Source organism: Sus scrofa, chromosome 2, assembly GCF_054392235.1.
Source record: "Sus scrofa isolate SSC_HxYL_T2T_F1_AM1 chromosome 2, Sscrofa_HxYL_maternal_Yorkshire_Landrace_v2.0, whole genome shotgun sequence".
In the NCBI taxonomy this organism is placed as follows: Eukaryota; Metazoa; Chordata; class Mammalia; order Artiodactyla; family Suidae; genus Sus; species Sus scrofa.
The window spans coordinates 66945406-66951745 of NC_139384.1; the positions used below are offsets into that span (position 1 = coordinate 66945406).

At 39.3% G+C, this 6340-nt stretch overlaps 1 long non-coding RNA gene across 2 annotated transcripts in view; it reads right to left on the bottom strand.

Moving 5' to 3' along the window:
* Positions 1 to 3705: 3705 nt before the first annotated feature.
* LOC102164181 (uncharacterized) overlaps positions 3706 to 6340 on the bottom strand; it is a 53052-nt gene continuing 50417 nt past the window's right edge. For both annotated transcript variants that reach the window (XR_002341589.2, XR_014837399.1), the window contains one exon: positions 3706 to 6307. This is a non-coding gene — a long non-coding RNA (uncharacterized LOC102164181). The remainder of the gene's footprint in view (positions 6308 to 6340) is intronic.

Consider the following 6340-nt stretch of genomic DNA (forward strand, 5'->3'; position numbering starts at 1 on the left):
CTTGAGTGGGCTAGCCTGTATGTGTCAGGTTCTAGGCAACTCTCTTTTACAGAGGTACAGACCCAGCTTGACTAAGCACAGGCAGCAGAGCACAAAGTTTAGAGCTAAAGGACTAGATTCAACATGGAGCCAGACTTTTTCTCTGTTATATAGGTTGGGCTCTAATCAAATATAACTGGTTTCCTTATTTTATTTATTTATTTGTTTGTTTGTTGATTTACTTTTATGCCTGCACCCACACTATATAGAATTTCCCAGGCTAGAAGCCGAATTGGAGCTACAGCTGCTGATCTACACAGCCATAGCAATGCCAAATCCAAGCCGCATCTGCAGCATACACCACAGCTCACAGCAATGCCAGATCCTTAACCCTCTGAGCAAGGCCATGGATTAAACCTGTCCTCATGAATACCAGCTGTGTTCGTTACCGCTGAGCCACAATGGGAACTCCACTGGTTTCCTTATTTAAAGGGGACATTTGTACATAGACATGCACATAGGGAGAATGCTGCATGAAGATGAAAGCAGGGATGGCATGATCTGTCTGCAAGCCAAGGAACACCAAAGATTTCCAGCAAGCCACCAGAAGCTAGATGAGACGCATGGTATAAATTCTCTCTCACAGGGCTCAGAAGGAGCCAACTCTGCCAACACTTTGATCTTGGACTTCTAACCTCCAGAATTGTAATACAATCTATCTCTGGTATTTAAGTCCCTCCAGTTTCTGGTACTTTATTATGGCAGATGTTTATTTAGTAACTTCCTTACTTTAGACTTTCTAGGTTTCCTTCAATCTTTTACTTTTAAAAATGCTGCAGTGAATGACCTTCACGCACATCATTTCATGAGTGCATGAGTACACCATCATGGTGAATATCTAGAGCAAAATTGCCAACGCAAAGGATGTATGTGTAATACTGTATGATGTCACTTACATGTGGACTCTTAAAAAATACAAGAAACTAGTGAATCTAACAAAAAAGAAACAGACATACAGATATAGAGAACAAACTCGGGATTACTAGTGGGGAGAGGGAAGGAGGGAGGGGAAAAAAGTTTAAGAGGTACAATCTATTATGTATAAAATAAGCTACAGGAGTTCCTACTGTGACTCAACAGATTCAGGACCAGAAGTTACCTCTGTGAGGATGCAGGTTCAATCCCTGGCCTCACTAAAGATCTGAAATTGCCTCAAGCTGCAGCATAGGTACCAGATGTGGCTTAGATATGGTTTTGCTGTGGCTATGACTTAGGCCACAGTTGCAGCTCCGATTTGCTCCCTAGCCAGGGAACTTCCATATGCCACAAGTAAGGCCTTAAAAAAAAAGTACAAGGATATATTGTATAGCACAGGGAACATAGCCAAAATTTTGTAATAACTATAAATAGAATATAAACTTTAAAATTGTGAATCACTATACTGTATTCCGTAACTTTTATAATATTGTATATTGACTATACTTCAGTTAAAAAAAATTTTTTTAAAAAGGATATGTGTGTGATGATCCATACTGCTAAGTGCCTGACCAGGAATTGGGAGAGTTTGCACTCCCTCCAGCAAGGCAGGAGATAGCTTCTTCCCCCGTTTCCATTACCACTGTGTGTCTTCAAACTTTTGGATCTTTGCACATCTGATAAGAGAAAAATAGTGTCTCTGCGCACTTTGGGTTTGCATTTTTTATTATGAATCATTTGTGTATACTTCTCTGTGAACCCATTTTTCTATTGGATTGTTGGTCTTTCTTATCAGTTTTGGAGGAGCTTTTTGTGTATAAGGGAAATATACCTTTTGTGATATAAGATGAAAATACTTTTTCCCAGTTAGCCATTTGATTTTTCATTTTTATTATGGTGGTTTTAAAATTAAATATTTTTTTGTATTTGAAATGACTACTCTCCACTTTTATGGTTTCTGGATTTTGTTAGAGCAACAAAGAACAAAACCTTTTCTATTCCGATATGACCTAAGAATGGTCCAATAACACCAAGTTTCATGACACCAGCTTAATTATTAACATGCTATAATAGTGCTCCCTCATCACTTGTATTTTTTTATTTTTTTATTTTTTGCTTTTTAGGGTCATGAGTTATGGAAGTTCCCAGGCTAGGGATTGAATCAGAGCTACAGCTGCTGGCCTGCTCCACAAGCACAGCAATGCCAGATCCAACCCACTGGGCAAGGCCAGGGATCGAACCTGCAACCTCATGGATCCTAGTTGGGTTTGTTAACCACTGAGCCACGAAGGGAACTCCAACACTTTTTTTTTTTTCAGGCATTTTCTGGCTAGAAAAAAAAAAACAAGCAAGAGTTTGCTCATTTTTCCACTTGAACTTTAGAATCAATGTGTGTTGCTAAAGAAGAAACTGTTGCTTTTTTTAACTGGGACCATTGCAATTATAGATTAATTTAGAGAGAAATTACATTTTCTGATGGTGAGTCTTTACATGACTGGGAATGGTGCATCCAAGAATCTTTCCATAAATTTAATTAATCTTTTTTGAACCCTGGAGCAATGTAACTTTTCTTCATAGAGGTCTTATATATTTTTTATTAATCTCTTATTTTACTTTTTATATATTTGTTTCCATTTTAAATATAATCTTTCCTTCCCTTACATTATTCTAACTCTAGTTTGTACATAAGGAAACTATTGGTTTCTTTATGTTGATTTGGAACTACACCTCTTACAGAATTCTGTTTTTTCTAGTTGTTTTTTAAAGCTAAAAACAAGGGTTTTCCCAAAATAAAATCTATTTATCTACAAATGGGGTAATTATACCCCTGCTTTCCAATGTTTATATTCTGCTTTCTTTTTCCTTATACAGCTGCAATGAGAAATAATGATAGGAGGGATAACATCCCTATCTGGTTCTCTACTCTGATTGCTTCCAATGTTTCTTGATTTTCCTTGCCAACTATTCCAAAGAAAACACCAAAAAAGCTTTTGCACACTACCATGTATTACAGCACTGATTTATTTTTAAGAAAAGACTTTATAAGAACTTCTATTATTAACAACAGAGAAGTTGAAGAGATTGTATTTCAATAGAACACCACAAAGAGGATTTCCCTTGTGGCACAGTAGGTTAAGGATCTGGCATTGTCAGCACAGCAGCGACGTCGAGCTGCTGTGGTATGGGTTCGATCCCTAGCCCAGAAACTTCCATGTGCCACAAGTGTGGCCAAAAAAAAGAATATCACAAAGAGTAACAACATGAAAAATGATAACGTATAACATTATTTGTAAAAACACTCTCTGAAAGTTGCAGATGCTGTACAATTATAACCATCTGAAAAATTTGAAAATTGGGAATAGAAAGGAACAGAAGTTCTCTAAGATGTTAACTGGTTGTCACTAGGTAACAGGAATAAAAGTGAATTGTTTTCCTAATTTTTCTTTTTAATATTTTACATAATGAATTGATAGTATGCCATAGTGGGAGAGAGACTTTCATATAAAAAATTTGTGACCAATTTCAATGACAAAGAGTAGAGTTGGAAACAAGCCCCTTTGGGCATAGCTCAACATTTATCTGCACTTGAACCACTCCAAAGGGGGCAGAAGAACACAAAAAGAATGGCAAACTCTGGACAACATCATGCGGCACTTTTTGACCTTCTGCAGCAACATATAGAAAATAAAATCTAGAATGAAATGCCAGCCATGTATGTGACTTTTGATTTTCTGGTTAGACACATTTATTTTTTTTATTTTTATTTTTATTTTTATTTTGTCTTTTTGCTATTTCTTGGGCCGCTCCCGCGGCATATGGAGGTTCCCAGGCTAGGGGTCCAATCAGAACTGTAGCCACCGGCCTACGCCAGAGCCACAGCAACGCAGGATCCGAGCCGCGTCTGCAACCTACACCACAGCTCACGGCAACGCCGGATCGTTAACCCACTGAGCAAGGGCAGGGACCGAACCCGCAACCTCATGGTTCCTAGTCGGATTCGTTAACCACTGCGCCACGACGGGAACTCCCTGGTTAGACATATTTAAAGTGAAAAGAAACAGGTGAAATTCATTTTAACAATATATTTTTGGAGTTCCCATTGTAGCTCAGCGGTTAATGAATCCGACTAGGATCCATGAGGACGTAGGTTCCACCCCTGGCCTGGATCAGTGGGTTAAGGAGGCATTGTCATGAGCTGTGGTGTAGGTCGCAGAGGTGGCTGCAATCCAGAGCTGCTGTGGCTGTTGTGTAGGCCGGCAGGAGCAGCTCCGATTCAACCCCTAGCCTGGGAAACTCCATATGCCTGGGGTGCAGCCCTGAAAAGACAACAAACAAACAAAAAGCAACATATTTCGCTTAATCCAGTAGAACAAAAGTGTTATCATTTCAGTATGTAATCAACATAAAAATTAATAATGTCTTACATTCTCTTTTTCTACCAAGTCTTAGAAACCCAATGTGGATTCTACATTTACAGCACAGACTGTGTTTCACATGCTTAATAGCCATATGTAAATACTGGCTGCAATATTGGGCAGGGCAGGTCTACATACTACTCTGATTTGTAGATTTCCAGAAAAGACAGGTATTAGATACTAGAAGAAGCACATGTGCCTCTGTGTGTGTGTGTGTGTGTGTGTGTGTAGACACAAGTCTAAACAAAAGGTGCCTGGAGTACAAAAAATCTTGTGGAGGAAAAGAATCATCTAAAATAAAAATCACCTGAATTAAGATTACGTGGGTCTCTCACACTCCCACACTCCCATCTCCATACTACCTTTCACTGAGCAAAGCCACCCCAGCCCGGACATAAATATTTTCCACTTTGCTGCCTAAAGGGAAAAATAAACAAACTAAAAAACAGTCTTTCCTCTGCCATGGGCAACAGGCTGGCCCAATATAGCAACCTTCTATCTGAATCCTTCTAGAGGCATGTGAGGACTGCTCAAAGTAACCTCTAGAGGTGTGCTATCTAATAAGGTGGCTGTTAGCCACATGCGACTATTTAACTAATTAAAAATTCAGATGCTCAGCCAGCTAGTCATTTTTCAAGTGCTCTACATACATTCTAGATTACTTTGGGAGGGTGTATCTCAAAATTATGCATGTGTTTTTACCTAAATCCAGGCAGCCTGAGAAAGTCCTGGTTGGAAGTTACCTGGGTCTTCTCTGTGACAAAGGATTATTGGGTACTCATGGAGCCAAATGGGTCAAACATCCATTGCTACAAGAAAACCCTTTCTATTCCTTCTACTTACCTGCATCTATAAAAAATGAAAAATAGGTATAGAAATGATGCTGAACATCTGCTCACTTCAGCGTTAAATAAAATCCATCCAAGTAATTTGCATATATTGAACTGTTAAAAAATCCATCTTAAAAAGTTGTGCGTCCAAGCATTTCACTTTTTGCCTAAGAATCAATAGTAATATTCTGCAATTTATATACTTCTTAATAATCCAGAAAATATTTAACATAAATACTAATTTTGTTACAGAAATGCATACTGTGGTGAACAATAAACAAAGCATAAAACTATTTTACATTATGATAAAATTGAGTGATGTATGCAGAATGAAAATATTTTTGATTTGAATAAAAAACACGTGAGGGACATAAAAATGTTTAAGGAGAAAACCCATAAAGATGTAAAATTCATCACAAAGTGGATGATAGTATCAAATAGCCACGAATTTAAAGTACTTTGGATACTTTTTTTTTTTTTTTTTTTGGTCCTTTTAGGGCTGGACTCGCGACATACGAAAGTTCCCAGGCTAGGAGTAGAATTGGAGCTGTAGCTGCCAGCGTACACCACAGCCATGAAGAATCTGAGCCCGGTCTGCAACCTAAACCACTGCTCACGGCAAAGCCAGATCCTTAACCCACTGAGGGAGGGCAGGGATGGAACCCGTGTCTTCATGGATACTTGTCAGGTTCGTTAACAGCTGAGGCGCTCAGGAACTACCATACTTTAAATACTCTTATTAAAGAATGAGAAGCAGTTGGTTTTTTGTTTGTTTTTTAATGTCAGTATTCACAATGTGCCCTCCAAATGTCTTTTCCAAGTTATTAAAAGACTGAAAAAAAAAAAAAAAACTATTACTTTAAAAAGCTTTCAAGGCCGGGTTTCAGAACCCGACACAGAGGTTCCAATCCGCTGACGCCGCTGCAGGTTAGGGGTCAGGTCTGGTCAGGAGACAGCCTGGCCGGGAGCGCCTCCCCAGGGCTAGCATAAGGGCCGGAAGCCTGCGTCCGAAACGCCCACCGCTGGAAGACTGGCGGTGTACCCAGGTCCGCGCACGCTCTCCTCCACCATCACTCCTCCCTCCTGGGGTGGCCCTGGGGCCTCTTTCTGTAACGAAATGTGTTTTCAAGAACAAAGGCC